General features: G+C 45.0%; 1 pseudogene; it reads right to left on the bottom strand.

The window, feature by feature from the left end:
- Window positions 1–1811: 1811 nt before the first annotated feature.
- LOC123064377 (uncharacterized) lies at window positions 1812–25252 on the bottom strand (annotated as a pseudogene).
- Window positions 25253–27090: the final 1838 nt, after the last annotated feature.

Below are 27090 nucleotides of genomic sequence, written 5' to 3'. Positions count from 1 at the left end.
ATCCTCCTCAAACGTTCGCATGTGGATTCTCTAAGACATACTCCCTCCGTTCCTAAATATTTGTGTCTTTCTAGAGATTTCAACAAGTGACTACATACGGAGAAAAATGAGTGAATCTACACTCTAAAATATGTCCAAAATGAGTGAATCTACATAGAGAGCCGTACGTTGTTGATGTGTTGAGTTTATGATTTTTCAGTGAATAAGACATCTGCGTAAAATGAGGAAATTATGTTGTTCTATAAATATAGTTTTTCTATGTTTCGCCGGCTCTCACAGTTTACTTTTGGCTTGAAAGAGAATCAGATTGCGGATAAAACACGACTTCAATTGATTGAAGCCCTTGTGATCGTGACAAGTCAATGACATTAATCTTCTTGGGAGCCTATCATCTTATAGAACAACACTTTGAATAAACTTGGGAGCCTGCATGTATATCGGATAATTCAGAATACAGCTCACGACAAGCTTATTTATCACCAAACATGCTATATACTCAAGCAAGCAAAAATAGCAAAATATAACGTACGGCTTATAGTCTTACCTGTTAAAAGCTCTTTTTTCCCTTATTATTTTGGAGAAGAAGTGTCGGCTGCATATCCATGTGATCTTTCAAGGCAGAAGGGCCTACACTGAACCAATCTTATCAATGTAGAAATACAAAAACAAGAACAACCGAATTACAACTTTATTCAGATATCAGCAAAATTTTAAGATAACTTATAGTATTGAAGTACATCCAAGAATTGTTCCTTCCACAAAATGTCAACATGGTTTTGGGGTTGTACTCAGAGGACCATTTCATGTCAGAAATGAATTACTGATCCACAAGGGGGGCAACTCCTGAAATCTCTCTCTCTTGTTGGAGCAACTGGTCACTGACTCAAGCAAGTCCTCTAGAGCCTCAGCTCGCAGCCGGTAGGATGTCGTGTCGAACCTCTTCTGCCTCCAATCGGACGAACTTCCAACTTGATTATTGTCGATACTGAGTAGGTTCAAATCACGAGTGTTGGTGTAGCTTTCGCTGTCCCCCTGGAGCACTTGGAAAGTGCATTTGTCCTTGGTGATTTGTCAGTGATAGATGGTGGCAAGAGCTTCATGATGGGATGCAATGGATCTTCAAACGATGCCAGTGGGAATTCACCAATTCTGTCGATTCAAGGTGCGTTAACTGAAAGATCAGGAGACTTCAATCTGGTGAGAATGTCGGTGATTCGGCTCTTCTCAACTGCTTTGAACATGTGTGGGAAAGTGATGCTCACTGTGTAGCTTGTATTGTCTAGTCCATTGAAGACCTTGACGGCGTAGGCTGCTAGTGTCCAAACAACAAAAGGTTAATGCATAATATTTGATCAAAGTACACACAATAAGTCACACATGTACTACACATAACGCGAACCTGCAAGTTGATACACAGCTCTCCCGCGTGTTCACTTATTTTTTACTGTGTACAAGAGTTTAACCTTTTGTATGGCCAGATAGTACGTACCTCCTCTTTGTGAGCTGTTGTAGCATGAAACGTTTTTGCAGGTTCTAGCCGTCTCCTAGGAGTCGAGAACGCCCTTCGTGGAGTAGGTCCCGGTGATCCTGTTTCATTTGAATGTTTATCCTGCATCGCTTCTTTGACAACTTCCTTGTTGATCTGGACTGGTAACTGACCCATCTCTTGATGAAGCCGTTCTGAACAATCTTTTGCTATTCTCGTAGACTGAGGAGGGCCATGGTTAGCAGTGGCATTGTCAAGTTCCACAATCCTCTGTACTTTAAATGAATGACTCTTAATATATCGGCCTTTGCAATTGTCTTCATCATCAGAACATAGTCTTGTTTTTTTCATGTCTATTAGAAGTATAGCTAGGAACATATTGCGAGCCGGACTTGATTTCGATTGGATTTCCAACACATAGGGCTGAAGAAGTCCATGATGAAATATGAAAGGGATCTTTTGGAATAGCAGAGGTCTGGCAGACTTGGCTAAGCAATGGTTCCTTGCTGAAACAAGTATAGAGGATAAATTAGGGTTTATAGCTCTACTTGAGACTGGTAGAGATAACTTTACACCAGAATTTCTAGGCTCACTTACAGCGGGAGTAGCCTTTGATTGGCACTGCCTTCCGCCAAGCGGGAGATCCGGCGGGATTCTCTTGGGAGTGAAGTGTGAGACTCTTGAGGTTCTAAATGTAGTAAGAGGAGATTATACGGTGAAGTTCAGGGTTAGGTCCAAATTTGATGGGTTCCGTTGGGCCTTAGTGGCAGTGTATGGTGCTGCCCAACCAGAGTTTAAGCCGGAGTTCTTAGCAGAATTGGTACAGATTTGTGGAGATGAAAGACTGCCAATTTTGGTAGGAGGCTATTTTAATATCATTAGGAGGAAGGAAGAAAAGAACAATGATCGTTTTGATGGACGGTGGTCTTTTATGTTCAATATGATCATTGAGAGTCTTGATCTTAGGGAGATAGAGCTTTCAGGAAGACAATTTACCTAGGCAAATTCTCTTCCTACTCCTATGTACGAGAAGCTTGATAGGGTACTTACGAGTGTGGAATGGGAACAAAAATGCCCTATCGGTGCACGCGATGCAAAGGGCGATCTCGGACCACACACCCCTGTTAGTTGATTCCGGTGATGCCACGCATATTGGCAATAAAAATATTTTCTTGTTCAAATTCAGTTGGTTCGAAAAAGAAAATTTCATTGAGATGGTGGCTAGAGAGTGGGCTAAACCAATGAAGGGCACATCTAGCGTGGAACGCTGGCAGAACAAAATCAGACACCTGAGACAACTCTTGAGGGGTTGGGCCAGAAATGAGAGTGGGATCTATAAAAATAGAAGGAGAGGCTTCTCTAGTTAATTCAGACGCTAGATATACGGGCGGAAACGAATTTGCTCGACCAGACTAAGCAAGCTTGAAAGTCGGAGGCCGAGGCCAACTTGCGTAAGTTACTTAGAGAAGAAGAAATGAAGTGGGCATTGCGTGCCAAAGTTCTTAAGGTGGTAAAAGGGGATGACAATACACAATTTTTCCATATGATTGCGAGTGGCAAGCGTAGGATAAAAAAATCATTCAGCTTGAACAGGGTGAGGAAATAGTTGTTGGGCATGAGAATTTGAAGATGTATATTCCCAACTATTACAAGCAGTTGTTTGGACCTCCGATAGAGAACGCTGTGACTCTAGGTGAGAGTGTACTGGCAGATATCCCTCAGTTGCAGTCAGAGGAGAATGAGATCATGTATGCTCCTTTCACTGAGAAGCAGGTGTTTGAGGCGATAGATCAAATGAAACCAAACAAGGCACCGGGACCAGATGGGTTCCCGGCAGAATTTTATAAGAAATGTTGGCATATCGTGAAGGACGATCTTATGCCAATGTTTCATGATCCTTTCAATGGGCATCATCAACTGTTTCATTTGAATTTTGGCACGCTCACTCTTCTCCCTAAAATGGAGGAGGCCATCCGCATCGAGCAATTCAGGCCCATCTGCTTATTGAATGTCAGTTTCAAAATCTTTACGAAAGTGACCACCAATAGGCTGACAAAAGTGGCACACTCGATGGTGCAACCAAGTCAGGCTGCCTTCATGCCTGGAAGACACGTCCTAGAAGGGGTAGTTGTCTTACACGAAACCTTACATGAAATCCACTCGAAGAAACTCGATGGACTGATATTCAAAATGGATTTTGAAAAGTCTTATGATAAAGTTAAGTGGCCTTTTCTACAGCAAGCTATGCACATGAATGGTTTCAATGCACCTTGGAGGAATCAGGTCGATTCCTTTGTCCAGAAAGGCGGTGTTGGAATAAAGGTGAATGATGATATTGGACATTAGTTTCAAATGCATAAAGGCCTGAGGCAGGGTGACCCAATGTCCCTGATACTGTTTAATATTGTGGCTAACATGTTGACAGTACTCATAGGCTGGGCCGAGGAAAAGGGGCTGGTTGATGGACTAGTCCCTCATCTAGTGGATGGGGGTATCCATCTTACAATATGCAGATGACACAATATTATTTATGGAACATGACCTTGCACAAGCTCGAAATATGAAACTCATCCTATGCCTCTTTGAGCAATTGTCGGGGCTGAAGATCAATTTCCACAAAAGGGAACTCTTCTGTTTTGGAAGGGCCAAGGATGACCAAAAAGAATACAAGAACCTGTTCGGCTGTGAACTGCGATCTTTGCCCTTTAGCTATCTTGGCATTCCAATCCATCATAGGAAATTGACTAATAAAGAATGGAAATGTATCAAGGATCGATTCGAGAAGAAATTTAGCTGCTGGAAGGGTAAGCTTATGTCATATGGAGGACGGCTACTATTAATTAATTCAGTACTAACGAGCATGCCGATGTTCCTCCTGTCTTTTTTCGAAATACCCAAAGGGGTACGCAAGAGATTAGACTTTTATCGATTTCGATTCTTCTGGCAATCGGATGAGGTTAAGACAAAATATCGTCTGGCAAGATGGGATATTATTTGTCGACCAAAGGACCAGGGGGGTCTTGGGATTAAAAACCTCAAGGTGAAAAATAAATGCTTGTTGAGTAAATGGCTATGTCGATTATCACTGCATTCCGAAGGAATGTGGGCCCAGATTCTTCGCAACAAGTATTGACACTCCAAAACTCTAGCCAAGGTTACTGTAATACCTAATGAGTCACCATTTTGGAAGGGACTCATGAGAGTGAAAGATACTTTCTTCCATGGGGTGAAGTTTAGTGTTGGGTACGGCTCAACAATAAGGTTTTGGGAGGATACGTTGTTAGGAGATACACCACTAGCTCTCCAGTATCCTTCACTGTATCATATTGCTCAACGCAAGGAAGAGTACGTGGCAACAGTGATGCGGACGGTACCCTTGAATATCCAGTTCAGGCAATCTCTAGTTGGGGAACGTTGGACTTCTTGGCTACACTTAGTCAGGAGGCTAATGGAGGTGCACCTCTCTGATGAGGAGGATTATTTTAGATGGAAGCTCACGAATAGTGGCTTGTTCATGGTCAAGTCCATGTACTTAGATCTCATCAACTCTGACCCAATCCCGCGATCGCTTTATATTTGGCGAGTTAAAGTGCCCTTACGAATTAACATATTTATGTGGTTTGTTCACAAACAAGTGCTAACCAAAGATAACTTATTGAGGCGGAGATGGGTAGGTAGCTCGAGGTGTTGTTTTTGTGATCAGGATGAAACAATACAACACCTATTTCTTGATTGTCCTCTTGTGAAGTTACTTTGACGGTCGGTGCATGTAGCCTTTAATATTTCACCTCCTAATAGCATAGAAGCATTGTTTGGGACGTGGCTTGATGGAGTGAATGTTCATATCACATGTAATATTCGGATCGGAATATGCGCATTTATTTTGGCTATATGGAACTGTAGGAATAATACAATTTTTAACAGAAAACCTATGACTAATTTCTTGCCGGTCATATTCGAGGCTACGGTATGGATTCGTACGTGGTCATTACTCACTCGTACAGCCTCCAGGAAGCAGCTGGCTACTGGGTGTAACCGATGGGAGATGGCAGCACGGGTTTTTTTCAACCGGTTTGGATGGCGATCACTGCATAGGATAGGTCCTTAGTGGATCCTCATCCAGCCGGATGCGGCTTTGAGACTTGTACTCTTTTTTTTTTTCCTTTGCTCCTTTTGTGAGCAGTACTTTGCAGTTCAGACTTTGTTACTGTCGGTTTTTTAATAAATTGGCTGCATGCATCTCTCTGATGCAGAGGTCGAGGGATGGCCTCCTCTTCAAAAGAAAGGGCTGAAGATGCGGATGGTTTAGCAGATCTACAACCTGGAAAACATAATCAATATGAGGCGATGAGATGCGCAAATGAGTGTAGAAACAAGATTATAGTCATTAAAATAAAATAAATATTCTCTAGGAAAATGACTCGTACACGGTCAGTGATCTGGATTTCTACGCAGCATGCTTTTGATGAGTCCCCTACTGCATGATAGAAAATGAACATATTATAAAAATAATTTTCAGATGCCATGAATAGTTCACAAGAACTTCCTTCAAGTTAATCCGTTACAAGTGCTTACAATGCGCCAAAATATATTGTCGGTAGAGGGGCGACAACAGACTTGTTAATCTTGTTTATCAGTGTCTGCATATCCTGTTAGGGAAAAACATCATCTTAAATGCAACTTTTGGCGAAATGTAATACCAAATGCTTAAAGAGCATATCGACTTACAAATGCTTTGAATGCATGCTTCAGGGCACTCATCTCATAGATGCAGCATCCTGAAAATTGCAAATATTTAGACAAGAGAACAATGCGACATTCAGAGCAAGACATGTGACTGAATATTAGATAGGAATACTTGCCTAACGACCATACGTCGGGCTTGGAGCCATATGGAATGTCAGGAAGAAGTTAAGGGAACATGTAACTGGGAGTTCCTGCAACCTTCAGAACAAACACAATATATCAAATTATATAAGCAACTTATATATTAGAAAGAAACACGTGCCTGTGGATTGAGAAAGAACAACTTAGCGACGAAGCTAAATCATCAGAAGTAAACACTTTAGCCAGCCCAAGATCACCTGTTTCAGACAACATATATATTCGATAACAGAAGATATTGCCATCAGTTCTTTCAAGTATTTTTCCTAGTAACTGATTTTATTAGAGCGTACTGACTGATCAGTATATTTTGGTCCTTTGTAAGAAATATATTTGAACACTAAAAAAAAGTACTATGCATGGTGAGCAACCGGCTAGGCTTAACTGAAATGAAATGTGAGTACCAGATAAAGGTTACAAATGTAAAAACCTTGACATCTCGATGAAGGATATGATTGGCATGCAAGTAATCAAGCACCATCAGGAGCTGCACAAGCCACACACAGAGTTTCTGCATCCAGAAAAATTGGCATTGCAACGGGGCAAAATTCAGTAAGCGGAATTTGCGGCTACTGAACAAGACATATTACAAAGTAGTTGAGCACCTTCTCCGAGAAATGGTTGCCGTTAGCCTTCTTAATGGCCTCTAGCCTGCAAATGCATAGGGAAAAACAGAGAACCACAATTTCGTTACAAGTTCCAAATTCAGTTCAGAGCTCACTTCACAAGTTACACACATACAAGTCCCCTCCCCCGCAGTAACCAATCCTGATGCACACATAGCACCCCTGATGACAACAACAAAAAACACGAATTTCAGACGTCGGCGGTCACATGAATCCTTCCGTCAGAACATTTTTTTATTTTTGAAATTTTCAGTAGGAAGATTGAAATGTTGCAAGATAAGATCATAAGAGAAGAGGGGAGACCATGCTCACCTTCGCCACCCAAGAATCTTTGTTTTCCATGATGTAAGGGCTCCTTAATTTTGCGATGAGCTCCATCTGCATGAACAAAATGCCGAATTTCATCCAAAGGTCAAACAAACCATGCATCTAAGTTGAATGTTGACATGTGACATGGCACAAAATAGGGAATGAAAGAAACCTCTTGGTGCGCGGATCCCTGGCACCTCATGGTCTGACGAGCGAGCTCGATCTTCTTCAAGACATACCTGCAACAAGGCATACTTGAGATTGAGAGATGATCCAGGGACTGTGGGGAGCAAGCAAGGGTGGAATTGCACCAACCTCTTCCTCTCAACCTTGTGCCTCACCAGGAGCGCAGAGCCAAAGGAGCCCTTCCCAATCTGCTCAAGCACCTCGTCTGATTCAGCCCAAATAGCTTCTTCCCTGCGAAGAATCATACGGCCCTGAAGGGGAATCGCAAGAAAAACACCCAAGGAATTGAATTGTTACGTTGCCTGTGCTAATTCTTGCAAGGAAACAGACTGGAGAAAATTTCAACGGCCCACACCAAGGACAAATTCGATTCTAGAGTCAGAAAGGAAGAAAAAAGAAGGAAGCAGAACGGACGCGCAGTCAATACATGTGCAGAGTGTTGTAAATTAACAACTACCTAAAGAATTCTACCACACACCAATTTACTAAAAATGACAATTGACTTTGAAACTTAATTAATGTATCCTTGAATAAAAATAACTAAATATAATATCAGTATAAGGACTCTTAACATCTTAGTACAATGTATTTATTTATCTCGTGTACAGAAGTTCAGTTAAGTTTGTTAGAACCAGGCTGAGAGCTTCAATCTCTATAATCCCGTTTTCCCCCAAACCCTAAAACCTCTGGCGGCGCTGGTGGCGACTAGGGTTTGACGTGGAACCTTCTCTGCCCAACGATTCGTCGCCGGTGCAAGCGAGGTAGGAGAGTGGCAAGTTCTCCGGGCTCATGGCTTCTCCCAGCGCCACAGGCTCGGGGGAGGGGAGCGATTCCCAGGCGGGGAACGCCGCCAGGAGGATACTTGAGGAGGCCCTTGGGAAGCTTGATATATCGAGGAAGAGGCTACTCCTTTGATCCTTGAAGATTGCGTCGAGGGAAGGCTGGGGAAGTGGCTATTGGCCGATAAAGTGCTCCACCGGAACCATATTCACATCCAGACCATCACTAATGCGCTTCGGCCGGCTTGGGGCAATCCACGAGGTCTCAAGTTCAGATCGGCGGGAGTAAACATGTTTGTTGCAGAGTTCGAGACTCAGAGAGACAGAGATCGGGTGTGGGGAGGCTCACCTTGGTACATCAGCAAAAACGTCGTGGTGTTGGCGGAGTTTGACGAGTGCATGCGGCCTGATGAGGTCCAGTTTGATCGTCTGCAGATTTGGGCTAGGGTTATGGATCTTCCCTATAACCTAAGGGATGAGGCGTGGTGGAAGTCGATTGCTCAGCAGATGGATAAGAACGCTCAATTTGTCAGGTTTGATCACAATGGCGGTTATCTGCGAGCAAGATATCTATTGAGGTAGACAAGCCTTTGAGGAGGTGGATTTTGATTGATTCTTCTAGGAGGAAGAAGATGGATGTGTATGAAATTCAATATGAACAGCTGCCCTATTTTTGCTTCTCCTGTGGCAGACTAGGACATTCAGAGCTCTATTGTGCTACCCCGGGCTCCCGCGATGCCAAGGGTGAGCTACCATTTGGTTCCAAGCTTCGTGCTTCGGATGATGCAAAGAAGCAGCCGGCCAGCGACAATTCCACCAGGGAACCAAAGACTCAGAACAAGCCAACCACTAGAAATTCGAGTACTAATAAGGAACCTGGAGAGGAAGTGACTTCTCCTATGAAGAGCAAGCGGCAGACAAAGCACGAAGAAGCCCCACATCAAGTTTACAAACCAGTAGCTAAAACTTTGTTGCTCATAGATGGGAGTGTGAACGATCCTATTGGGGACACGAGTGCAAGCATCAAGGACCCAACCTCAGCCAGTAATGAAACAGAAGGGGATGAATTTGCTCGTGATCCAAAGAAGAAGAAGTCTACACCAGAAAACTCGGCAGAGACCGCGGCGCGTTCCTGCCCGTCACAATGAGTGTTTTAAGTTGGAACTGCCGGGGCCTTGGGAACCCCGAGGCAGTTCGGGAGCTTTGCAGCATTGTGAAGCTTGAAGGACCCCCCCCCCCTTCTCTTTGTAATGGAAACGAAAATCAAGGTAAACAGAGTTGAGGATTTGAAGTATACACTTGGTTTTACAGGCAGTTTTGCTGTTGACAGTGTCGGCCTTAGTGGCGGCATAGATCTGTTCTGGTCCAAAGATGTGACCGTTGATTTGAATTTTTTTAGTAAGAACCATATTGATGCACTAGTTCAGAATACCAATCAAAACGCTTATGTTTGGCGTTTCACCGGTTTTTACGGAGCACCGCGGGCGGAAGAGAGACATCACAGTTGGCGGTTCTTGCGTACTTTGTACAATATACCCCATAGCGCATGGTTGTGCGTGGGAGATTTATAATGAAACCTTGTTTGCTTGTGAGCACTTCAGCAGAGCGGCTCGGTCTGAAACTCACATGAGAGCGTTTCAGGAGGTTGTGGATGAGATCTCCTTCCAAGACTTGGGCTGGTCTAGCACGGCTTAGACATGGGATAACCATCAATCGGAGATGCAAATGTCAAGGCACGGCTAGACAGAGCCTTTGCTAATGAGGAATTCCGTCAGTTTTTTCATCACATACGGGTTAGACATTTACCTTCAGTTGAGTCTGATCATTGCTTTGTGATAGCAGAAATCAAGGAGGTTTTGACAGATCGGCCTAGGGCAAACAAACAATTCAGGTACGAAAACGTATGGCAAACCCATACAGATTATGATCGCCTCGTAGCTGAGACTTGGCAAGGCATACCACGGACTCCTGGTCTCCAAGGCATTGCTTCGGCACTTGGTACATTGCAGTCAACCTTAGAGCCATGGAGTTTGAAGGGGTTTGGGTGTTTGACACGTACCGTCAGACAACTCCAAAAGCGTTTGAACCGTGGTCGGTGTCAGGCCATAGGAACCGGGCTGTCCGATGAGGAGAAAAACATTGTTAAAAAATTGAAAGAGGCCCTGCATCAAGAGGAAGTGTGGACTTGACAGAGGTCGAGAGTTCCGTGGCTTTGCGAGGGTGATCGCAACACATCTTACTTTCAAGCACAGCGCCAACAAATGAATAAAAACACAGAGTTGCGACGAGCTTATGACACCGTGTGTGCTAGTGGAGATGAGGATAAAGTGGATGTGCAGACTTTTTATCAACAGTTATATGAATCACAAGGCTTTACCAACCCACAGTTTTTGTTATCGCATGTGCCTGTCAGGGTGTCACAGGCGATGAACACCGATCTTTCCAAACCCTACACCCCAGAGGAAGTCAAGGTGGCGTTGTTTCAAATAGCTCCGTCCAAGGCACCGGGTGTTGATGGTTTTACTGCAGGTTTTTATCAGCGTCATTGGGACTCACTTGGTAATGATGTAACCCAGGCAGTACTTGATTTTATGAATGGGGGCGAGCTACCATCAGGTCTGAATGACACTTCTATTACTCTCATCCCCAAGGTCAGACACCCCAATCAATAACTCAATATCGTACTATTGCTTTGTGCCCAGTTCTATACAAGATTGCAGCTAAGGCAGTCACTAATCACTTGAGATGCATTATGGACGAGGTAATCAGTGAAGAGCAAAGTGCATTTGTTCCCGGACGCCTCATTACTGACAATGTTCTAGTTGCTTATGAAAGCATACATACGATGAGGAGAAGAAAGAAGGGCAAGAATTACTCATGCGCGGTGAAACTTGATATGATGAAAGCATAGGATCGCGCTGAGTGGCATTATCTGGAAGCTATACTAGTTCGGCTGGGCTTTTGTATGAGCTTTGTTATATTTTGATAATGAAGTGTGTCTCTTTGGTTCGGTTTTTGGTGCGTGTCAACGGAGAGTTTCTACCATACTTCACACCAACCAGACGATTCCGTCAAGGAGACCTAGTTTCACCTTATCTTTTTCTGCTTTGTGCAGAAGGTTTTTCCTCATTGTTCAAATATTACAATGGAATAACGATAGACAAGGGTCTGAGAGTGATCTATAGATCACCATGGGTCACACATTTTTTATTTGCAGATGATAGTCTGATCTTCATCAATGCATGTAATCCAAGTGCTCTCAGACTTAATGAAATTCTCAGAATCTATGGAGAGGCCTCGGGCCGAAGTGTTAATCGTGACAAAAGTTTGGTTTACTTCAGTTCTCACACCCCAGATTCGTTGAGGTAGGTTATGCAAGCAACATTAAATATCCATGTGCAAGCATTCAGCGAGAAATACCTGGGGCTACCTACCGCTGTGGGTTGGATCACAAGTAGCACATTTGATCATATCAGCGAGAGAGCTCGTTGGAAAATGCAAGGTTGGTCAGAGAAATTATTGGCATGTGCAGGCCGAGAAACTCTTCTCAAATCGGCCATCCAATCTATTCCTACATATCCAATGAGCACCTTTCTTTTGACCAAGAAAGTTTGTAAGATTCTTACTTCACCACTGGCTAAATATTTTTGGAGTAGCTCTCTTGACAAGAAATCATTGCACTGGGTGTCCTGGAAGGAGCTAGCTACACCCAAGTGCAAGGGTGGTATGGGTTTCCGAGACCCTCATATTTTCAATCTTGCTATGTTGGGCAAACACGGATGGCGGTTCATCACCAACCCCAATTCCCTTTGTGCAAGAGTCTTGAAAGGCCGCTATTTTCCCGACACTGACTTCATGCAGGCTACTGTAGCTAAGTCGGCGTCGGCCACTTGGAGGGCGATCATCGCTGGGAGGGAGGCCCTACGGTCCGGACTGATTTCCCGTGTGGGCGATGGCTCCTCCATCTAGGTTTGGAACGACAAGTGGATTCCAAGTACAATATCTATGTCTCCTATTTTTTGGCCAGAACACACGGCCGTTGAGCGTGTGTCCGAGCTTATTGATCCATCTAATTGGTCGTGGAGACAAGAACTTGTTCGACATACTTTCATTGCTCCTGATGCCGAAGCAATATTGAATATCCCTATTCGGCAAGGAGGAGGAGATGATTTTCTTGCATGGCCATTCGAAAGATCGGGGAACCACATTGTGAAGTCAGCGTACCGTGCTCTCGTGACTCAGAAAGAGCGAGTTGCTATAGAGGAAGGGGCGGCTACAGGAACCTCAGAGGAAGATACACAGTTGTGGAAATCTCTATGGAAATTGAATGTCATCCCAAAGGTTAGAGTGTTCTGGTGGAGGGTTCTTCGTGGAATTCTCCCAGATGAGACCACTCTTAACTATCGACATATTGCAGAGATCCGTCGATGCAAAGTTTCCTTGGCTATGGACGAGAAACTGGAGCATGCACTCATACATTGTTCACACGCAAAATGCTTCTGGGAAGAAGCGTATGCTTGGTTTAGCCTCAGACTGCCTCGTCTTCATCCAGAATCATGGGCGCGAGATATCACATGTGAGTCTCGGTTCACAAATGATGATCGCGCAAAGACCACAACAATTATGTGGTCTATATGGCACTCCCGGAACAGAATCAAGCATGGTGAAGAGGGAAAGAATCCAACCGCAACGCTCAGGGCCACCAAGGAGGCGATTGCCCTCCTTCATCTTCCACGTCGAGATGCAATGATTCTGCCTGGCTTCGATTGAAGACCGCCTGATGAGGGACTTGTCAAGATCACTACGGATGGTGCCTTAAACTTAGCAGATGGCAGGGGGCGGTGCAGGAGGGGTGGCCAGATCCTCTTCGGCGCTCCTGGGAGCATGGTGCAAAACATAATTGGGTATCTCTGATCCCTTGATTATGGAGGTTTTATCACTTTGAGATGGAGTTTGTTTTGAATCACTTCGAGGATTCTCGCATGTGCTAATGGAGACTGATTGCTTGGAGATGGTGACGCTCTGGAACACTCGCCACAATTCTCGGTCAATTGTGGCTCCTTTATTGTTAGAGATAGGAGAGCTATGTAATAATTTTACTCTTTTTGATATTCAGCATGTAAAAAGGTCAGCTAATGTTCCAGCGCATCTTTGTGCAAAACGTGCTTGCACTCTGAATGTGACCGATACCTGGGTTGAGGAGACTCCGGGTTTTTGGTGACCAGCCTTTTGGCTGATTGTCCCAAGAATGCCTTGATATGAATAAAGCTCTCTGGTTTCCCCGCAAAAAAAAAGGCCGAGAGCTTCATTTCCTAGTAATAAGCGCAGGCAACAAACTCAAACCACCATGATGGAAAATTACGATCCACGTCTTGGTGCAAAGAAATTATGGAATGATGAACAAAGTACTACAGTAACTCCTAGGTCAGTGTTTCTTGTATAACCTTGCCTATGATTTGAAAGATTATGCAATATGCTGCTTGGAAACATGTTACTCGAGCAATTCTTTTCAGGTTGTCCAACTATTACTAGAAATGGCGTTTTCCATCTAAAAACACAATCATTCATTGTATTTAAGTTTTTTAACATTTGCAGGAAGGGAACCTAAGAAGAATACGTATTCCCTATCAATGGTGGATAAAACTATACGCCAACATGCTACATCATACCATTGTGTCAACTGCACAAAAGAACTGTCGGTAAAGCCATACGCAAGGCAACTGAACTTCTCTGCAAAAACTGAATGAAAGGATGATAGATAGTCTATACTAATTTATAATACACTTAGAATCAAAAACATGTATAATATACTAATATACTGTATAGACAAAACACTGCCATTAGTTCTATTCTTCTAGTGCATGCTGTAGACATAGAGAAGACATTCATTTACATTGTAGTATTTTAATGGCTGCTAAAAGAACAAACACCTTAAACTACAGAGGGCATAGACAGCAAAGAACACCTAGTCACAGAGGCGACACTCACCAGCAAGCAAGCGCACGTACAACGCAACCGTCTTAACCCCTTCACTCACTTCATCATCATGTAGTTGAACTGCTTCCACCCCAGGCGCTGCATCTCGCCGTCCCTGAGGCGCTCAACGCCCAGGTAGAAGAAGGCATTCTTTGAGGTCGCACCGGATGCAACAGAACAGTGGATACAGTAGGCATCGGCTAGCTGGGAGGCGTACCCTGCATAGAATAGCTTTGCCATCTCTCACAAGCTGGCACAGTATTTGTGATCAACATGTTATGCATTATTTTTGTAACCCAGCAAAAAATATTATGTCAAAATACACGAGTAAAATGACTGACGAACTGTTTTGTTGTATGGAAGAATCAGGAGTTTATCTATGTAACAATCATCAACCAGATTATAGACTAAGGCTGTAAAATTGCGTTGATGCATCCCAGTATCCATAAATCTTACTATTTCACATACAACACCCAAAATGAATCAAATGCTGGAGATTCCAAAAAACTGTTGTCCCACAGTTTATTAGCTACATGGAATTGGTGCAGCCAAGCAGCCTTTTTTTATGCTGAACATAAATTCAGTGACCTATGAGATCCAAAAGATGACAGTAGACCCAGCACAACCATCACATGTTTGGTAAAACTTATTGAGTAAATGGATCAGTCTAATCCTCAATTTTTAGCCTATGCATGCCATCTTTAAAGAAAGAAGAGGTAAATGTCATTATCAAATAAAACATGTAGGAAGTTAGTGTAAGAAATAGGGAAAGAATATCTCATGATTTCATGAGTCAAAGCAATAACGATTCATGTATCTTGTTAGCTGCTCCAACAACAGTGTGAATCTCCTCAATGAAGAGAATGACCTGTCCATCAGAATCTACGTCTTCTTTAAGCCTATCCTCAAATTCTTCTCAATATTTTGCACCGGAAATCAAAGCACCCATGTCAATTGGTAATTAGCTGCTCAAAACAAAAGTAAAATTCACTCGTAAGATCCTCCTGATATATCCCTCGACAATATAGCATCCTTGCATTGACAAGTATACTTAGTCGACAATTTGTCAGTGCTTGTGGGACATCTCCTTGCACTAACCTCTGAGCAAGCCTAAATAAGAATGTAAAATACAGTAAGAGAAACTACTTACATACTCACCACCCAATCATGAGGATACCAGGGTATCTGATCAGAAATTATTAGTTAGTTTTGCAATGCACTGGAAAAGACCATATATCCATAATGGTAACAAATCTCAGTGCGGCAATATCTCTAACAGTTCAGAAATATTACATATTACAAAACAACACAATAGAACACGCAGTAGCAGTAGCAAGCAACATTCCCTGCACTCTTACATCGAGTGACCATCCTCTCACGCAGCAAACATAACAACAACCAAGTCTCTCTAGCCTCCCTGATTGCTAGAAATCACTCTGTGGCCCTTGCTAGAAATCCATGATTGCCGGCTAGACAATTCTCTCCCGTTACCAGCTGCACGACGTCTCTTTTCTTCTCACCCTCTCTCCTTCAGATCAACACATTTGTCATTTGGGGAAATAGTAGACGAAATTGGATGAATATTCGATGTATATACATGAATTCAATACTAGCTACAATGGTCACATACTTCATCTTCTTTTCTATTAGAGTAGACACACAATGAAGAGAGTTGACGGTGCTCCTCCTCAACTCATGGTGGTGAAGGAAGAGAGAGGGGTGCAGCCCGCGGGGACGAATATGGATGGGGCTTGTCTTGGCCGGAGCACGTCTTCGTCACCTGTAGGGATCAGGTCGTCGTCATCAGGCTAGAGCTGATCTCGAGGGGAGGGCTGCAACACCTCGTCCACACCATGGTGGTAGCGCGTTCGTGGTGCTCATCGCCGCCGTCGCGACATACTCCGCCTCGTCCCCACCATGGTGGTAGCACGTCCACGGTGCTCCATGGTCGACGTCGTCCTCCCGCATGTCGGGCTCGCGCAGGAGACGGTGAAGTCTTGCGGAGGAGGACGGCAAGGGCGTGAGGAGGAGGAAGTCATCGCCGGGAGGCACCGCGTCGGCGTGGGGCAAATAGCTCCCATGCGACGTCGTTGGTGTGAATTGTCTCTCATGTGACATTGTCGGTTCAAATGGCTCTCATGCGACATCTGCGTTGGAAAAAATAGCTGCGTGCGACACTACTACCTAATCCAAAGACACATGTTTAAAACTCGAATCAGGTGAGCGGGACCCACAGCGTGGGACCCACCAACTTATCCAGCTCAGCATTGGTCAGGTGAGCAGGACCCACAGCATGGACCCACTAACTTATCCAGCTCAGCATTGGTACAAGAGGACACCGAGCCGTGCCTCGAGCCGTGCAGCACCCGAGACCATCCTTCCCCCCCCCCCCCCCCTCCCCGACCGTTGTTGTTCTTCTTCTCCGGTGACGACGCGCAGCAACGCCGTTTCGGGCCGTGACCTAGCAATGTCGAGCTCCGCTTCAGCCTCCCGCCACTCATGGCCGCGCTATGGCGCAGTGCCCATGACAAGGGGCCCTGCATGCCCATGTACCGCACCCCTGAAGCGGCTAGTCACAATGAACGGCAAGAATGGCAACCTTGGGCGGGAATTCGTGAAATGCCAGAGCAAACCAGAGCAGGGAAAGGTGAGATTTCACTTCTCAATATGCCAATTTTGGTTTTTGTCTCCCAATTTCATATTTTCCCATTTTTCATCGGATTTGGGATTTAGGGTGCATCTTTCTGATTTCAGAAATTGAAGCAATGCACCCATTTTGAGTGGCTAGATGAGTACATAGAGCGGATTCAACTGGAGGGTGCATCAAGGGAGCTTGATTTACCGTTGGAGGCGGAGAAGTTGGGCAAGTTTGGATCGGGCCCGTCTGGATCTGGGGGCCCTGGATCTGGCAATTCCATTGGGGGCGCCCATCCCATTGGTGCTACTGTGGGGGATGCAGGAGTGACTGCAGAGCTGAAGAAGCTGAACAATCAGATGAAGAAACTCATCGAATTGCAAAAGCAGGGCAATTTGATGGGGCTGATGGCCGGACTTTTTTAAGTTTGTGTAATTGCTCTCGCATTTGTTTATGTGATGATAATTAGTAGTAAGTGAATAGATTGGACATCATTTGTAATCGTAATGATATGGATGTTTGAATAAAAGTGTTGCGTTGTACGAATTCGACATGTCTTCTCCACTCTGTTTCGGCCCCATTTTTTTAGTTCTTCAGTTCGTCATCAGTTTCAGTTTCAGTGGTAGAGGGAGAAAAGGAAAAAAAAAGGTTCATCCATAGTCGCCCGAAAAGGCCAGGCCCATATAGAAGTTAGGCAGGGCCGAATAGAACATATCCAGACCCATTCATAAAGAAGTGAAGCTAGTGCAAAAAAAAGTGCACTCGGTCATTGACATCGATATATCTTTTCGGCTTTAGGTTATTTCACAAATTTTAAGTTTCCTACAGTCACATTTTTTTAGATAACTCGTCTGATAATTATTTGAGCTATTTTTATGCACAAGCTATCGTGTTCGATGGTAGGGTCCCGTGTTGTTTCGGCTAAAACAAATGGTAGGTTCTAGTTAGCAGTCTAACTTGCAGTCTTTGTGAATCAAAAAAGTTGCAATTGTTTGGTTCTAGTTTATTTCAACCAAGCACCATTTTTTAAATTTTTTGATTTGTGCCATGGTGTTTTCAAAGTTTTTACTCGTGTGCTTCAACCGAAAAAGGTTGTGCCCCTCTCAAAAAAAGAAGACATCTAGTGTGCCCCTAGTAGCATCTGCTTACAATAGAGGGCATCCCCTTACAACATATAGTGCATAAAACATAAAAGGAAGATAATTAACTAGACACATGCTAACAACAACTTTTATGATAGGATCATGTTTTAGTGCATTTTTTAGTTCACATGGCCACAAAAAATGCAATGGAGAAACTTTAGGCCCAAAAGAACATTAATAGATAGAACGACAGAGGGGCATCGGGTACCCTAGTAGCATCCCCTTAGAGAACATATAGAGGGGCATCCCCTTACAACATATAGTGCATAAAACATGAAAGGAAAATAATTAAAACTAGACATATAGCTAGAAGACACGGGCACACACGCCCCAACCAACACAACACAAGCTAGACAGATAGAAAGACTCGCACTCGAACAACTCCTTGGCCCCTCCTTAGCCGGCGCCCCTCACTCGTCGTTCTCCGGCATCTGGTAGGGGAGGGTGTGCATGCCATTGGGGTGGGGGAAGATGTGGTGGAAGTTGGTGAACATGTTGTATGTGGCGAATGCGATAAACTCGCATCCACACGAGAACACCTGGCCGAGGAGGTGGTGAGCGTCGTAGGGGTTGGTGAAGGTGACGTAGAGGCCGATGACGATGCCGTTGGCGTCGCCATCGTACTGCTCGTGGAGGTGGAACATGGGCGGATTGCCCGGAGGGAGGTGGCGGTAGCCGGCTTGGAGGAAGAAGCGAGCCAACTCTCTAGGGCCCCTCCACCTTGAGATGGCCCATACCCTTAGGCTATTCTCGACGATGACTCCGGCCAGGTACTCCCTCTCCGGCACGGTGCGATGGCAACGGTAGGTAGAGTCGTAGAACTGCATGGTGGCTCGAGTGGTGGATTTGGCTCGAAAAGAAGAAGCGGAGGAGGCTTGAGAGATGAGTGTGAGAGGGATGAGGAAATGGTGCCCTTTTATAGCCGCGTTGCACCCGTAGTCAATGTGCATGATGCCTTCGATCGTTTTCTCTTCTCCGTTCATGCTGGCATAAGTAATTGCTGGCATTAATTCAAAAACGGCGGGCAGAGCGTCCAAAGAGGCACGGGCGGCACAGGCGAGATGCATCGTTTCGTGGACTTGCATCGGCGGTGACGCCGCATGGGAACATGCCCGTTCATCCGCGCATGACACTGAAAAAAGAGCTGCACCACTAACGCATCCGGCCCGGGTCTCAGGTTCAAACATGCATTTATTTAAATAGCTTAGATGTGACGTACCTATACGCTTATACGCTGCGCCCTGCCGCTGCTTTACTGCGTCAATGTGTGCATGCAAGCCCGCATGCAAATGGCTAGGCTGTGTCCCAGCGTTCACGAGCACAGAATAGCTAGGTTGCGACGCTGTTGCATGGAATGCATGGGACAGGGATGGCGCACATGTCAATAACTCTCTCGCATGCAGCCCATCCCCCCTCTCGACGGCCGTGCGCACGCACGCCGGGATTTGCCAGGCCCGATCTGCTCGGTCCAATGGTCACTGAGATGCTCCCCGCTCAACGTTATCTGTTCGTCAGAGAAAAAAATGGTGGCCAATCAGATTGGAGAATCAGGGCTCCCACGGATCGCCCCATGGAATCCTTCTAGAAGGCATATCCGACGGTCGCAGATTGGCGTTAGGGTTAGATCGACGGTGGACATTTGGCGCTAGGGTTACATGGGTTTTGGAGGCAGTCAACGGGGTTTTGAAAGGTTTGACCGAACATTCAAATGTGTATAACTAATTCAAAAAATCTAAAAAATTAAAAACCTGCGCATATAGTCTTGTTATGTTACATAGTTATGATATAAAATGATAAACTTGATCTAATGATCTTTACATGATAAAACCTTCACAAATTGGACTATCTCGACTGAGGTTGCATAGAGTTCAAAGGAGTGAGAAGAGGGTTTGAGGTTTTGAAAATGCAAAAAGAAATCAAAAACCACACCTTAGCTTCATTTTGGAGTGACTATGGAGGATCTGGAGTTATTTTTGTATTTTAAATTTTCAAACTTCTTTTATTGCTGACTTTGTATTAAAGGGTGTTTTTTCGAAAATAAATTAATAATAGTAATACTTATTCAAAAAAAGGTGAGACTTCGTATTGATCCTATATAGGTATAATATAAGCTAAGAAAATCTTTTTGGATGATTTTGAGAAGGTCCAAAAAAACTTGCTTAGAAATGGGGTCGTTTTCCCTTACTTTGGAGCCTATTTGGACAATATTTTCAGTGACTATGAGTCGGACTTCACAAAAAGGGTTGGATTTATGAACTAAAGTGCATAGTAGTACATAAAACAATGCAACGTCACAGAACAAACAAATGAACTCCAAAAATATTGGAGATAGGTTCAAATTTGAATGTCGGTTCAAATTTAAATTTTATTTCAAGTCAAATCAACATCATAGCACATAAGTTTTCACATGAAAGAACATAAGTTTTTACATCAAATGACAATAAACTTAAGTTTTCACATCACGTTTGAATGATTTTGACTCTATTGCTTTTGCTTGTTTCTACCACTCGATTTCTTCTCCTTTTTTCCACCATTTGGTTGCATGGCGCATAGTTTGTTGATGCTGATGCTCTTGCTTTTTGGCCGCTTGGTTTTCTTGCCAACTCCACTAGGCCCCCTCAACTTCTGCACCTGACCATGTCCCACTTCTTCAGTTTGCACTTCTAGAGATTAAGTAGATGGCACACATTGTTCAACTACTTCAGTTTGCAACTCAACACTTGGCAGCACAACCTCCAAACATGGCAACACAGCTGGCAAAGCAGATTCGCATGGCAGCACAACAGTTGCTTCATCTGCAACAGTTTTAGATTGCCCTAGCGCCTGCAAAACAGATTAAGTATGCATCACATCGTCCAAAACAGAAACACTTAGCTCATGTTCAGTACTAACAGTTTTAGTTTGCTCCATATCTTTGTCACCAAACATTATCTACTTAGTGCTCTTCCTTCTAAAGCCATTGAGTCTTGCTTTTTTCACTGGCCAGTATTGTTCAACAACAAGAGGTGGGGCTTTTTCTGCATGCTTCCTCCTAAAAAATAAAGCATTTCACTTGGTTTGATACTAGAACAAGTAGCAAAATCAAAAACTTGCAAAAACAGTAACATAAACATACTTTGGCCTCTGAGGAGTGTAAATGCATTTGGATGAACCAATTATGTGCCCAAGTACCTCACACAACTTGCACCTATTTTTGTTACCTTTTTGAGCCCTTTTGGGCTTATCATTCTTTTCCTTTTCCTTTTCCCCCTTCTTACTACAACCACCTTTCTCAAACCATGCTTTGAATCTGCTCTGTTTTGGCCTCCCAGCCTTTCTTCTAGTGACAGGGGGACACAAGGTAAAGTCTATTTCCACCTCAGGCCACTGAGATTGGTCAGTCAGTGCAGGAATTGGACATGCATATGCAGCTTTGAATTTTTGTACTGAATAATACTCATGCAAATATGGGTGCATATTTAACCTGGGTTTAGATGCCAAAAAAGTATGGAATGCTCACATGGTTTTCCAGTGTGTTGCCACTCTTGGCAAGGGCACTCATGCAACTCAGTATTTACCACATGCCTCTTGCCACTCTTTGTATCTCTAACTTCAGCACCGCACAAGGGAGATTTCTCAAAAGATAGATGTGAAAGATTTCTACTCCTGTTGACCACCTGTTGTACCACTGCTGGAAGCTTGTCCCCTTCCACACTATTAGCAATTTTTCCTCTCAACTCCCACAAATGCATGATCATGATCCTTATTTGGTCCACCATGTCATGCACAGGCAAGTCTTTCAAATCCTTCACTTTGTTGTTAAAACTTTCTGCCAAGTTGTTATTGATATGATCACATTTTATGGCAATATTAAAACCTGACCTATACCACAACAGAGAATGGTGGGTGTTCAACCATGAAGCAAATTCATTATCACTACATGATGCCAATATCTTACCAAGGTGATAGGAATGTGTCTGTCTGGTTTAGGATCTTGCTGCTAGCCACATGCGCCCAAATTCATCTCCTCTGAATTTTTTTATCAGATTCATTCACATATGTCCAAAGCACTCCCTCTGCTCAGCATGGGGGAAAACATTTTTTACTGCATTTTCCAACCGTTTACCTGCATCTGTGTGGATGGCCAAAGGAGAAACTAGCCCTATGCATCTTTTCAGTTGCATCATGAACCATATCCATGATGCCTATGTCTCTGATTAAAACATTCCTATTGCAATTGGGAACATCCAGTTGTGTCCATTTAGAGCATTGCATGCAGCCAACTGACCATTCCACTTTCCAGTCAAAAAATATGAGTCTATGCTCAAATATGGACGACAACCTGCTTTGAATCCATCTATGCAAGGCTTCAAACACATAAAAAACTTGCTGAATAAAACCTTGCCATCCTCTGTTACCTCTATATCTATCTCCACCACACTTCCAGGTGACATCTTCTCCACCTCTGCTTTAAAACTATACAACATCCTAAATGTATTTTCCCAGTCATCATACAATGATTTTATGGCCCTTTGTTTTGCTTTCCACACCGTGGTATATTGCAACTGGATGGGGTACAGCTTCTCCAAGTCAACTTTAAGCCTCTTTGCAGTAGTGTTTGGAGTCTTGGCTAAAATAGGAGTAATCTTCTCTGTAACCCAAAGCTGTGATGTCATCTTTGAAACTCTCTGTCAAGTGGTCATACATGTATGCTGGTGTGGTATTTGATTTACCCTTACTGTACTTCCATTAGGTTGTAGTCTGGCAGACAAGTACCATTTGCAAGGATTGCCACCACCATCATAACCTTTGCACCGAGCATAAAATTTCTTTCGATCAGTCCACATAGTCTTGGCATCAAACTCTTTTTTGACTGCATAGGTCCTGAAAGACATCCTAAACTCCTTCATGCTTGGCCACAACTTTCCCATCTCAATAACTGGGTTCTCTTTGTCATACAAACAAACTAGCTCATTATCATCTGCATCATCCACATCAACAGCAGCCTCTCTCATCAGCTCTTCTTCATCCTCATTTGCATTTTTAGGGCCTGTGTTACCATCAGCAGGCAAAGAACTGTCATCCTTCTCCTTATCTTTCTCATCAACTTGAATGCCAAACATTTCGGCCATATCAATGTCAGATATTGGTGTAATGACCAAATCTGTTTTTTCATTCAACTCTACTACATTCCAGTCAGCAACAATCTTCCTAGCACCATGGGTTCCCTCCTCTCCGTCTGCATCAATCCTTGTATCTTCAGCTACTACAGTCGGTTCAGTCAACAATGCCAACATCTTCTTTTGTGATACCCACTCATCATCTTCCACCTATGCAGCCATCTTCGATGGCACATAACCAATACTAGAATGAGTTTGCAGATCAATTAGCTCTGCATAAAATGTTACTTGTTTGCTTTCCCACCCTTCTTGCTGATCAATTTCAGCAACCATGGATTCTCCATCTTCAATTCTGACATATTCACCATTATAGTTATCGAAATGTTGCAGAGATACCTCTTGTTCTAGACCGCAAACAATACTCTCCCCAATTCTCTCCACCAAATTGCCCATGGCCTTCTCCTTCATGCTCTCCAATTCCTAGGGATCAACATCTGGAAATTCGATATCCAACCTCATGATGGTATCTCTATCAATGTCTTGGACACTGCCATCACTGAGCTTGGCTTTACAGGGAAACAATTCTACTATAATTGCGAATGTGGTGGCAGAATCTGAACCCCCCTGTTTTGTCAATGGCAGGCATCGGCGGCAGTGTAAGCGACATTCACTACCAAATCGAGTTCGATAACAGCTAAAAGAGAAAAATGGCGGCATTACCAATTTGAAGCACTGTCTCCTCGCTCCATCTCATTCAGCCCCCGCGCTCCTATCCAATCGAGATTCTAAAACGCCAAGAAACAGGGGCTGCATGAGTCCATAGATTTATCCAAAATTCTGGGGAATGGGACTAGAGTTTGGAAAATACTCACTTGCAATAGCCGCTGTCGAGAAAGGAGCTCCACCACCGGGCCGTGAAGAAGACACAACCCCGGATCCAATCGAGATTCTAAATCGCCAAGAAACAGAGGGGTAGCATGAGGCCACAGATCCCCCAAAATTCTGGGGAGTGGGACTAGGGTTTCGGGCTCACTCGCAATAGCTCTGCCGCTGCCGAGAAATGCGCTCCACCACCACGGAGAAGAAACCGCTGCCGGAGAAGATGCTTACGGCGGCGCCGCTCACCCAGTCCAGCACGGGCGAGTCGAGCATGGTCACACAGTCACCGGTCGAGTCATGGACGGTTGACTCGAGAGCCATTACAACCAACGACGTTGCATGAGAGACAATTCAACTCAAAGATGTCACATGGTAGCTATTTGCCCGTCGGCGTGAGGTGGAGACCCAGATCGGGGTGTTTGTGACCCACGTGTGGCGGCCATGAGAATGACCTCAAATGATCACAGACCCGACGACGGTCTGGAGAGCAGGCGACTGCAGCCGCGGACGCATGAGGATGGTCGAACAAAAAAAAGAAGGGGAATAGGTCCTCGTCGATTACCAGGAGTATTATTGATAACCAATGAATTTTTCCATGTATTAGCAGTGATTTTTGATTGCCTTCTGTTGCGGTCATGTACCTGAACCAAACATGGATGAATTCCCATGTAACACCGTCAAATTCCCCTTCCCCATCTCCGATGAATTCCCATGTACCTGAACCAAACATTGGACATTGAACCTCACACCCTGTGAACTCCCATTCCCCACATCCTACTCTCCCCAACCAAACGCGCTGTTAGTCCTAGAACCACAGGAGCAGCGGCCAACACAGTGATGCAACCAAATTCGCATTGATCGAGCGGTACCATAGGGGAAGGCAGCGGGGGGTTGGGAGATTTGGAGCATTACATTGAGGATGTCGAGCCTGATGGAGCCATAGACGATGCCGACGCCGATGCCGACCATGGAGACCCTGGCCACCTGCCAAAGCAACATCGCGAGGGGAAGAAACCGACCGGTCAGTAAGTCAGATCTGATCCGCGAGGCCGCGGACGAATCGGGGGAGGGGTAGGGAGGGGTGCGGAGGTCGCTTACGAGGGCGAGTATGCTCTTGTCGGTGGTTCCTAGCGCCCTTCCCTGGGGTTCTGCATAGGTGGCGACGGCGTGGATCAACGCCGACTCCTGAAGGGGATCTGCGAACGGCTCCTCAAGGGGTTCGGCTCCGTCGAAGGGATCAGCGGCGTCCATTGGAGGCCTCGATGGGCTGTGACGAAGGACTGGATTGCGAGTCGCCTGATGGGAGTGCAAGGGCAGCGGCGAAGCGATCTGGAGGCCTCGCTCGAGGGCACTCTGGAGGGCACTCATTCGTGCGTGCGAGTCGGATGATTTTTTGTCGTCTTTTTCGTAGGTTTTTTCGTTGGTTTTTTTCGTTCAGGCATGCGAGTGCGAGGCTTGCAAGGTACGAGAGGCATTGCTCTTACGTGGTTTTGGTAGGTTTTTTGTATAGGGAGGTGGGAGGGAGGACGAAAATAAACCAGTGTTGGTGGGACGAAATTTAACCACGGAGACTATCAACTGACAAATTAGGAGTAGAGATATGAAAACCAATTCTTAACAAACGGAGCCAATATTTCGCAGGAGAATCTTGGGGTTTGTTCCCATGCATATTTTATGGGAAACACTTAACATTACCCAGAGGATCCCAGCGTCCGTCATCTTTCCTGTGTGAGATGCGTCCATGTGAAGTCCCACGTACCATCCTTCCTTCAACTTGCTTCTGCAACAGAAACTATGCTTCTAAAATATATGCAGTGTTGCAATGCCCTATAACGGGTCTATGTTTTGCAACAAAACTTATCTTGCCAAATTTTTCCATAACAAGATCTCAGTTGCAAAAAACAAAATTGCAACAAAACCTCAGTTGCAAAAAATACAACAAAACCTCAATTTCAAAAAATATTCTACAACAAGACATGTGTTGCAGTATTGGAGGCGCGCCCAGCCGCTTCATGCGGTAAATCTGACAGCTCGTGACCCGGCCAGTCTTTTAAAAAGATCAGTTGACGGACGCCTAGCACGCCCATATCTTATTGTGGCAAATTTCCTGATAAGAGTTTCCCCACACCTAAACGAATGTCCCCAGCTTATCCAATGTTCTGTTGGCAATAAGCCATGTCCGTGCCCATGTGGTGGTGACCGGCGTCGGCGCGCTAGGTCTGGTCCGTGGTGGGCACGGGTGTGTGTGCCGGTATGAGTCCGTGCTCGCGTGAGTTAGCTACCTGCATGTGTCAGATGGATACATGCGTGTGTGTAGTTGGCTGGGTCATAGGTACTGGCCGAGTAGTCAGCATGCATGCAGTGTGGTTAGTTAGGTGCATAGAATTTGCTTGGTCGATGTAGTAGCCGAGCTGAGTCAAGTTAGTTAGCTGCATGCAGAGTCATGTGGATCATGGAGAAACTAGTGGAGTAGTGGCTCTAGTGGTGACGTGAAGTGCATGACAGAAGTGCCTAAACCTTGTGTATATATACTACTTTGACATGAATGGAAATGAGAGCGGCCGTGAGGGCTGAAGGAAACCATGTAGTGCCTGTGATTGTCACCGGGAGAGATAAGGCAAAGCTAATTTTCTCCTTTGTGAATATGTGCGTGCGTGTGTGTTCTCATGTGTTCTTGAGAGAGACAAAGAGAGAGGATAGAGTTGTAGAGCTCCGAGGAAAAAGAAGCGGCACTGCAATGAGACGGCGCCAACAATTGGTATTCAGAGCCACAAGGTTCGAGGGGCGGCCGTGGCGTGCGGTGGCGTGCGCGGCGGACGCGGCCGACATGGAGGCATCGGTTGCGGCGCGCGGCGAGCGCGTGGCGACGGCGACACACGGCGAGTCTGCGGCTGTGCGGTGTGATGTCGTGTGCGCGAAGAGCACGGTGGTTGCGGAGATGAGGAGGTCGCGGCGGACCTGCGTGGTGGCGCGGAGGCTACGGTGGCGCGGCGTGGCGGCATGGAGGTGCTGCGCTGCGGTTGAGGCCACGGCGGCGAGCCGGGCGCGACCGGTGCGTGCTATGGGTGCGTCAGTATGCCGGGTTGGGT

The sequence above is a fragment of the Triticum aestivum genome, chromosome 1A (genome assembly GCF_018294505.1).
Source record: "Triticum aestivum cultivar Chinese Spring chromosome 1A, IWGSC CS RefSeq v2.1, whole genome shotgun sequence".
Taxonomy (NCBI): domain Eukaryota; kingdom Viridiplantae; phylum Streptophyta; class Magnoliopsida; order Poales; family Poaceae; genus Triticum; species Triticum aestivum.
Note: the sequence above shows the minus strand (reverse complement) of the source record. Positions and strands in the feature narration are given on the sequence as shown.